Raw genomic sequence first — 10,175 nt, forward strand, 5'->3', positions numbered from 1 at the left:
CAGCAGGAAATCAGTAGTAAAATATAGAGCAGTAAAGACCATCAGTAAGAAAAGTAGTCAAGGTCAGGGCCAAAGTATGTGCTAGAGTGAAATGTTTAAAATTTCCAATGAGTCTTTAATTAGGCTTTTATAAAATAGCCTGCTGTTAAACTGTTTTGTGTGTTTTCCATGCATAATTTACTCCCATGCATTTTTAATTCTCTCAGAGATCAAGCTATTCTCTGGAAAAGTGTTAACTTCCTGGAGAGGTAGCACAAACATTGTTATGTTTTGTTAATTTTTCATCTCATGTATTTAATAAACTGTTTGACGGTTAGAATCTGCAAGAAAGGCCATCTCCTATTTTGGTTCTAAAACTGACTCTTGTGCTGACTTCCATTTAGTCTGATGAAATTGAGAGAACAATGCCAGACTGATTAATTTTGTTTTTAAGTGTTGTGAGGACAATTGAGCTGTGAGTAGTTGACATTTTAAACTGGCAAACAGCTTGAGCACTTAAGCACAGTTCTAGGTAAATAAGCTATATATACTTACATGTGTATATGTAAGTGTGATTGCTTAAAGGTATACATTTAAGATTCCACGTGATCAATACTAGGCAGAAGCTGTTTGAGGACCAGAGGCAAGACTTATGTGCTGAATGAGTTGGGGAAAAAAATTGGATCAAAGAAAGACACTCATATTTAATCAAGACTTGAAATCTGGCAACTCTCCTAGGAGAATAAAATACTATTGGATTGCACTTATTTGTGGACATTTTTTTCTTGCCTTCTACATTGCCCTTTAAGCATAGTAATCATGATTTGTTCATCTTTGTACTCCCCAAACAGTAAGCATAATAGTAGATACTCAGTAGATAATTTACTCCTTCCTTACCCATTTGTTCATTCACGAACGCAGATGATGCTTGGGAAATATTAAAGCAGCAATCTAGCAGAGGGCATCGCTGTGATTCCCTCTGGTTTCTTCTACTAGGGAGTATGCAGCTTTTCACCACATTTCAAAGACAAGTGGTCTGCATAGAGAGGAAGCACGTGATTAGCTGTGTCTTTGTTCAGTTGGCTAATCAGGTCAGAGCTGTTGGTCCATCTGTGAATAAGCCAGTTAGTGTTTCTCCACTCCTAGCCACAGATTTGCACCTTGAACCTTTGCCAGCTGTTTCCTAAGTGCATGCCATTGGATGTGAGGGAGGCCAGAAAAGAGTGCACATGGATCAGCTTAAAATCATCACAACTTTTAAAAACAAAACAAAGCTTAAAGTATGAATCCCGTAATGGCAGATCAGAAGCTTTATCCTTGTATATTCAAAGGTCAGTATATTGGTGCCATATGTTCTGGTGTCAATGTAAACACTACATGGATAGGGACAAAACTTTTGGAGCTGTGACAAATGAGTATTGGCACTTTTGTTATCATTTTTACTTAAAACATTAAATTTCTTCTGGTAAGTTAGTATAACCCTTCCTAGAAAATACTGGGCAGGATGTGGATGGTCTCATTGATTCAGAAAAGAGTTCTACATGAGCAATATGCCTCATGTTTTAATAGATGACATAATTTAAGAACATTCTTGGTTGTCTAGCTACAACTCCCTTGCCTTGGGACTTGGGTCCTTGTTCTTTGAAGACTTATAGGACTCAAATGAGGTTTCACTAACAAACCAGTAATAATACCTCTTATTTGCTTTATATTTTTACTTTTACTTAACATTCACCTGTAATCATTTGCATTATTTCAAATGAGTCTCAAAATAACCTTATAATGTAAGTTGTACATTATTCTTCAGGTTTACTATTTAATTGTCTGACAACCTTTTCTTATCTGACCATTAGTGACTTCAGGAACTCTGGGAAGAATAGTTGACTATAAAGTAAAAAAAAAAAAGTATAGTCCTATACTGACAAAATTATTTCTTTTGTAAGATGCTACATTCTCCTATCAGAATGAACATTTAGGTGAAACTTCATTCTCCGAGTTAAAAAAAAATATTACTGAAACAGATTGCTCCCTTCTAGAGGATCTAAGGAAAAAAAGTAGAAAAACTCCCTTCAGCCAACATCTCTGGATATTTGAATAGACAAGGAAGAACTGTAGCTTTTTTTTTTTTTTTCAGCTAAATTTTCCTAAGAACACTCTGCTCCAACATAAGAATGCCAGTGGAATAGGAGATGGTAACACAAGATGCACCAGGAGACTCGAGGTTTTGTGTGTTTGAAACTTATATTCTACTATAATGACTAAATTGTAGAGAAGCAAAACTAATGTGTGTGTGTTGTTTTAAGTTTGCTCAATGTTTTTTTGGTTCTGTCTTCTAGGAGCACGCAAAATTCTTTTGTTTTTTGTTTGCTTGTTTGTTTTTAAAAGTTCACTCTTAAATTTATAAAACAATATAAGGCAAGGAAAATTAAAGTTATACTACATCAAAACAATATATTTGCTCAACATAGTAATACTAAAGGCATATAAAGGTATAAAGTGGTATACAGTGTTTTTTCACATAATTTATTTAAATTGGTAAGACTAGTCTTTCAATTTTTAATTTCACTATAAACAAAAGTGAGGTAAATACAATGATTGTTATCAACTGAATACTAGATGAGGTCTCAATATTTAAAAAAAAAACATAGATCTCTTCTTATAAACTTGCGTTTGATTTTAATTCAAGAATAATTATGCTGGGTTCTTATGTATGACTGGACAAAAAAACATGTGGTTGTGTGTTTTGGCATATGTTCTTCCAGATTTTTCAGTGATAGTCATGATAACCAACAAAGGAAAGTTAGACTGGAAAGCCTTTTTCTGTAGGAGATTCTAGTCATCACCCTAAGAATAATTCCAACACCTAGTGGTTACTTTTACTTGAAGACTTTATGTATATATACATGTCAATGACTTTAAGTGATGGAGAATAGGGACGTGGAATTCTGAAGAATAAACTTTTGGAACAGATACCTGCACAATATCATACTTCTTTTTAGCTCCACTACTGTTACCAGAAAAACATTTGGGTAAGTAAAAATGAAATTAGCAAAAACATAATATTTTTATAACAGGCAGTTTTTTTCTATGTTCATGTTTATAACTTTCCCTGAGAGCAGAATTAAAATTGTAAACCATAGCTTTAATGTATATTATGAACATAAAGGAAAAGAATGTGTTCATGCACGCGCGCGCACACGCACACTTGTAGGAAAGACTAGATTTTAGTATCAAACAGAGATGTGGGTGTTGTGCAATCAACAAAACACTGTTGTGCAATAATTAAAGAATTTTTAAACTGAAGATTAAATTGGAATGTTGTTATAAACATAAGGAAAATGGCCAACATTTTTCTTTGTATCAAAAGAAAACTCATTTCTAAAAATAAGCACCCTCTTTGTGATGACCCTTTAAAATAGTTTTAAGTGATTCCATTCATAGATGGGCGTTTAGGTCTGTAGCACTTTGCTATAAGTGGCTTGCTCTTTGATCTTGTAGCCTTTAATCAGGTGTGTATCCAGACGAGGCGAGCATTGGCATGGCTGTTCACCAGCCAGACTCCGCACCTCTGGAAGCAAACGTGGTGGGACTAAAACATGCTGCTGGGGGCTGAGAGCTTTCCTTTAGTGTATGAATTTAAGGAAATTTTGGTTAAAGCTATTTCTCATTGCTAAACTTCATTTTATCAAATCAAGGTCAACGTGGACCTTTATAAAGTTACCAAATTAAAAAAAGACCTTGATAAAATTTTTTTTAAACAAAAAAAGTTTTTATTATCTTCCATGTTCATATTACTTTCCCCAAAATGAGAATGGAGTAAAAAGGAAGAATCGAGAATGCTACCTTTTCTTTTAAGTGTTATTGACCTTCAGCGGTCAATTACTTTGAAATGTAAAATTGATTTAGTATAATCTTAATGTCCCAAGTTTTTAAAGAGTGTCTTGGATAGTGCCTTTAGAAATAGAAAAACCCAAGAATTATTCTACTCTGTTCCACCTCCCACTCCCAGTCGAATCCACATTTCTTAATATTACTAATTCTCTCATTTAGACAGCAGACCCTTCATCTTTTTCTTCCCTGTCCTTTTGCTCCCACTGTCTAAACATTATCTTCCCCTAACAATAACTTAGTGCTTAAGAACTAGGTTTGAATTCTTTGCCAGTTATAAATTTTGTGGCATTGGTCAAGTCACTTAACCTCTATAAAGACTGTTTTCAATACTTATTTTGTAGGTTAATAGGGCTAAATGAAACAATTCAGGCCTGCACTCAGTACCACTCTTCCCCCTTCCCCTCCTTGCCTTCCCCTCCCTACCTTCCCCTGGACTCCTCTCTCCACCTTCCTTTTTCTTCCTCCCCATCCCCTACCTTCTTCCTTTTCCTCTTCTTTGAGTAAGTTCTTGGCACAGGGTGAGACTCTGTAAATGCTCGTTTTCATTGTTATAAAACGGCCTCCTCCTCTCCATGAATCAAGCCCTGGAATCATTTCTCCCTTGGAATACTAAATTTATTTAATGGGTCTGCCATACCCTGTTTAGCTCTGTCCTTCACATTAAAGCTCTGTACCCACTGACTTATTTTGTAAAGTATAGTTTTTAAATCAAATCATGCATTTGGGATTGGGAAATGAAGGATTGTAAAAAATACTGTTAATAGCTTAGGTCTGTAGCACTTTGCTATAAGTGGCTTGCTCTTTGATCTTGTAGCCTTTAATCAGGTGTGTATCCAGACGAGGCGAGCATTGGCATGGCTGTTCACCAGCCAGACTCCGCACCTCTGGAAGCAAACGTGGTGGGACTAAAACATGCTGCTGGGGGCTGAGAGCTTTCCTTTAGTGTATGAATTTAAGGAAATTTTGGTTAAAGCTATTTCTCATTGCTAAACTTCATTTTATCAAATCAAGGTCAACGTGGACCTTTATAAAGTTACCAAATTAAAAAAAGACCTTGATAAAATTTTTTTTAAACAAAAAAAGTGTTTTTATTATCTTCCATGTTCATATTACTTTCCCCAAAATGAGAATGGAGTAAAAAGGAAGAATCGAGAATGCTACCTTTTCTTTTAAGTGTTATTGACCTTCAGCGGTCAATTACTTTGAAATGTAAAATTGATTTAGTATAATCTTAATGTCCCAAGTTTTTAAAGAGTGTCTTGGATAGTGCCTTTAGAAATAGAAAAACCCAAGAATTATTCTACTCTGTTCCACCTCCCACTCCCAGTCGAATCCACATTTCTTAATATTACTAATTCTCTCATTTAGACAGCAGACCCTTCATCTTTTTCTTCCCTGTCCTTTTGCTCCCACTGTCTAAACATTATCTTCCCCTAACAATAACTTAGTGCTTAAGAACTAGGTTTGAATTCTTTGCCAGTTATAAATTTTGTGGCATTGGTCAAGTCACTTAACCTCTATAAAGACTGTTTTCAATACTTATTTTGTAGGTTAATAGGGCTAAATGAAACAATTCAGGCCTGCACTCAGTACCACTCTTCCCCCTTCCCCTCCTTGCCTTCCCCTCCCTACCTTCCCCTGGACTCCTCTCTCCACCTTCCTTTTTCTTCCTCCCCATCCCCTACCTTCTTCCTTTTCCTCTTCTTTGAGTAAGTTCTTGGCACAGGGTGAGACTCTGTAAATGCTCGTTTTCATTGTTATAAAACGGCCTCCTCCTCTCCATGAATCAAGCCCTGGAATCATTTCTCCCTTGGAATACTAAATTTATTTAATGGGTCTGCCATACCCTGTTTAGCTCTGTCCTTCACATTAAAGCTCTGTACCCACTGACTTATTTTGTAAAGTATAGTTTTTAAATCAAATCATGCATTTGGGATTGGGAAATGAAGTATTGTAAAAACCACTGTTAATAGCTATTATGCTTTTGCTGTCTAATCATATCCTGCCTTCATGTAGATGCTTCATATAGTTGGTGTCTTCAATAGACTTATTTTGAAGATTTTTAAATGACTTTGGGAACATATATAAACTGTTTATCTTAAATAGACTACTGTGTGCCAGGTGCTGTGACTTAAATGCTCTTTATGAACATTATCCTATTTAATTCACAGTAACCTCTGAGATGTCTCCTATTATTACTACCCATTTTACAGAGAGGGAAACAGATTTATGCACAAGGTCAGATAGCTATAAATAGGAGAGAAGAATTTGAACTCGGTCTGATTCCAGAGCCTGTGCTTCTAAACACTAGTCTATACTGCCCGCCTGCTTCCAGAAATAATTAAATAATTTAGTAAAGTGCATCTTTAACCTAGAATTCTCTTACTAATTAAGTTAAAATGAAGAATAATTCCTGGAAATACAACTTTGAAAAGGAAAAATAAATTCCATTCTAATAAATAGTAATGGAAAATAAATCCTACCATTGACTTTTCATCTTTTTTCATGGCTAGTCAATAAGATTTTCTCATTCATCAATTATGTAAAAAACGGAAACGTATCTGAAGGATGGCATCTGAATTGAGACAGAATTATGACTTATGAGAAATAGTTGAAGAATTTGGAGAAACTTAGCCTTGAGAAATCTGGGAGAAATTAAAACTTTCCAAATATTTGAATAGCTTGCATGTAAAGGAGGGATTAAATATACTCTGTGTGGCCCAAGAGGATAGAATTAGAACCATTTGTTGGAAGCAATTAGATGAGAGCTTTCTAACAATTAGAACTGGAAACACTTTTACTAATCACAGTTTAACTATTTCTACTCATCTTGCGCAGAGATCTCACACTTTTAGAGAAAAGAAAGGTTGCTCAGTTTGGGGATAACATCAGAGACCTTCAAGTGTGCCTCTGAGATAGGCTATAATATGAAAAAGATGATTTTTTAAAAAGTCAGATTATAAATTCAATACATAAAAAATCAGGATTCCATAAAACTAGAAACCTGCCCTTTAATCCCACCATCCAGGGACAGTAATTTGTTATATTAATAATATCTGTCTTTTATGATTATAAAAATAATATAGAAAATTTAAATGCAGAAAAGCATAAAAAAATAAGAAAAGTTAAAGACGGTAAAAAATCTATAATTCTATTTACATTTTGATGTATTTTTTCTAGTCCTTTATATTTTTATATTTAATTTTATTTATATTTTTAATGAAACTTACAATTTACAAAGTTTTGTAGGCCATTCTTTTCATATAACATTATATTATAGACATTACCTTATTATTTTTTAGATATTTCAAGTATGTAATGTTTAATAGAGACTTATGGCTCCATTTTATGAATGTTCCATGATTTAGTTAACCAATTTCCTATTTACAAATAATAACATATGCAGTGGTTTCTTACTATAGGTAACACTGCAATGAATATCTTTATATATTAGATATCCAAATGCTAATTGTGTTCTTAGATTTCTAGAAGTGGAATTAATGCTCTCAAAGTTCCTGCTATGTGTAGCCAAACTGACCTCTGAAAACCATGTACCAACTTACTTTCTCACTATCAATAAATGAGATTAGACTTTGGTTTTTAACAATTTAGTAAAATAGTTGGTAGGCAATTTTTATTTTAATTTGTATTTCTTTAAATAAAATTGATATTCTATATTGATTCATATGTCTAATGGCTAATTACAATTTTTTGACGTACATATTCATTTCTTCCTCCATAAATTTTAAGAATTTATTTATACAAATGCTTTATGTATTAAAAACATTAAACCGTTATGTTTTTTTGAATGCCATTAAGTATATTTATATACACTTAATTTCTTCCATTGCTATTCTTTTAAAAAAATCCTTTACATATTTTCAGTTAGACACTTTATATCAGTCACAGTTCAATCAGAGAAGCAGAACCACTAGGAGGTGTACACACACACACACACACACACACACACACACACACACACACACACACACAGATTTGGTCTTATACAATTGTAGATTAAGTACTGTCTGCAAGGCTGCATTCTTTTAGTCTAATGCTGTAGCTTGAAGTCCAGAGGGCAAGCAATTGGGAAGGAAAGTTAGAGGAGAAGTGGAAAAAGTAAAGACAAGACGGAACTACAAGCTCTCTAGGTCCCACAGGGATGGAGTGAAACGAGTCCCTGTTCTTGTTGCCTCTGCCCTTGGTGGGTGTCTGCCTTTGATCATAGGGTCAAATACACACCTGGCTCGAGAGTCAGAGAAGCTGAAGGAAGATTCAGGGGAAAGCAGAGCATTGCTGGCCTGGACACTGCATCACACCAAGAGATGAAGCTCCAGATCAGTGACCATGTGTACAAGCTACAGAATGGCTGCTGCTTCACTGTCAATCCTCAAATCACCCATAAGAATCTCTCTTGTCCACTCTTATGAGAAATAGAAAGGAAAGTTGACAGATTACAAAGCCACCTACATCTAATTTAGGAAGAAATGGTATGTTGGCAAAATTTGGCTGTTCATTCAGGACCATGGCACGTTTCTACATTTAAATCTGATTTTATATAAAGAAAGAGCTATAATTTTGTCAAATGAGCCCTTCACAATTTCTATTAGAATTATTTTATATTTCTTGTTTTTAGAGCAAATGGAATCATTCTTCCCAATTACTTTTTTAGCTGATAGGAAAAAATCTATTTTAGATTATTTATCTTCTACTTTACCAAAAGCCTATTAATTTTAGAACTTTATAAGGTTGATTTTCACTAGTTTTCTAACCATATAATTGTATTATCTGCACCCAATAGCATTTAATCCTTCTTTCTAACTCTATTTCCATTTCATCTCATTGTTCTGGAATTTTTTTCTTTTTCTTTTTTTTTAAATTTTATTTATTTCTTTATTTGTGGTGACATTGGTTAACGAAATCCAATAAGTTTCATCTGTATACTTTAACAGTAAGGCATATATATATTTACATTGTGTGTTCATGGAATTTCTGATTGCTACAATGTTAACCAATAGTGATGATAATTGGCATGCTTTCAGTTTACGATATGTATTTTTAATCTTGAACAGCTACTTTCATTTTTGCTTGTCTGTTCATTTCTAAAATCAGTAGTATGTATGAAATGTCATTTGACATCTACTGACATGTGTGGTAGAATACATTAATAAAATTTTCAAAATTGAACTATCTGTATTTTTAGAATAAATCCTGCATTGTCCTGGTGAAAGATTAATTTTTAATGTACTTTTAAAGTGTGTTGCCAATAACTTATTGTTTTAAAAATATTTCTAAGTGAAAGTGGTTCAATTCTTTGTCTGGTCTTGCTCGGTTTCATAGTTATGTTAATTTCATGAAAATTAATTTAATAGCTTTATTTACAAACTCTATGGTAGTTTGTGTAGCCTGAGAGATATCTAGTCTTTGAAAATACAAAAGACTTTGCCAGCAAAACTGGTACCAAGCATTCTTGTGGTAGTTTTTAAATATTAACTTTTTACTTGAGATAAAACATACATATGGTAAAGTGCACCAACCTAAAATGTATAGCTCAATGAAATTTTAGACATATACAGGCACACACACTCATATCTTCATAACCACTACTCAAATCAAGATAGAAATCATTTCCAACACCCCAGTCAAAATCCCACAAAACTAATTACTATCCTGACTAGAAAATAATTTTATTCCCATTTTTTTTTTCTCTTGTGAGTAGTTTCAGTGAATACTTGTCCTTTTTGGCTACTGTATTAGTTTGCTAAGTCTGCCATAACAAAATAGCACAGACTGGGTGGCTTAAGAAATTTTTTTCTCACTATTCTGGAATCTAAGATCAAGGTATCAGCAGATTTGGTTTCTTCTGAGGCTTCTCTCCTTGACTTGCAGAAGGCCACCTTCTTCTGTCTTCACCCGCTCTTTCCTCCATGGGTGTACATCCCCTGTGTCTCTGTGTATTCAAATTTTCTCCTCTTAAAAGGACACAAATCAGATTAGATTAATGCCCACCCCAAGGGCCTTATTTTAACATAACTGTGTGTGCAAGTTGCCATATCTAACACATGACTGTGGAAGTAGCAGTTCCACGGGGACCATCTAGCAGAGAAACTTGGGCATCATTTCTGTCTGCATACTCTCCAAGCTGCGATAGCTGGTCCTAATAGAAATTCAGTGACTATATAATAAACATTACAAAATTCATTTTTTTTGCTTGAGCTCTTAAGAGTGGATTCTTTTGCCTGCAGCCAAGAACCCTCTGGACACATTAATTTATTCAGGGTTTTTTCTTCTTAAAAAGAAAAACA

At 34.2% G+C, this 10,175-nt stretch overlaps 1 long non-coding RNA gene across 1 annotated transcript; it reads left to right on the forward strand.

Moving 5' to 3' along the window:
* Nucleotides 1-6: 6 nt before the first annotated feature.
* On the forward strand, nucleotides 7-9,964 carry LOC112483570. Its single transcript, XR_003047690.1, has 2 exons — nucleotides 7-3,432; nucleotides 4,640-9,964. It is a non-coding gene; the product is annotated as an uncharacterized LOC112483570 (long non-coding RNA).
* The last annotated feature ends 211 nt before the right edge of the window (nucleotides 9,965-10,175 follow it).

The sequence above is a fragment of the Pteropus alecto genome, unplaced genomic scaffold (assembly GCF_000325575.1).
Source record: "Pteropus alecto unplaced genomic scaffold, ASM32557v1 scaffold164, whole genome shotgun sequence".
In the NCBI taxonomy this organism is placed as follows: domain Eukaryota; kingdom Metazoa; phylum Chordata; class Mammalia; order Chiroptera; family Pteropodidae; genus Pteropus; species Pteropus alecto.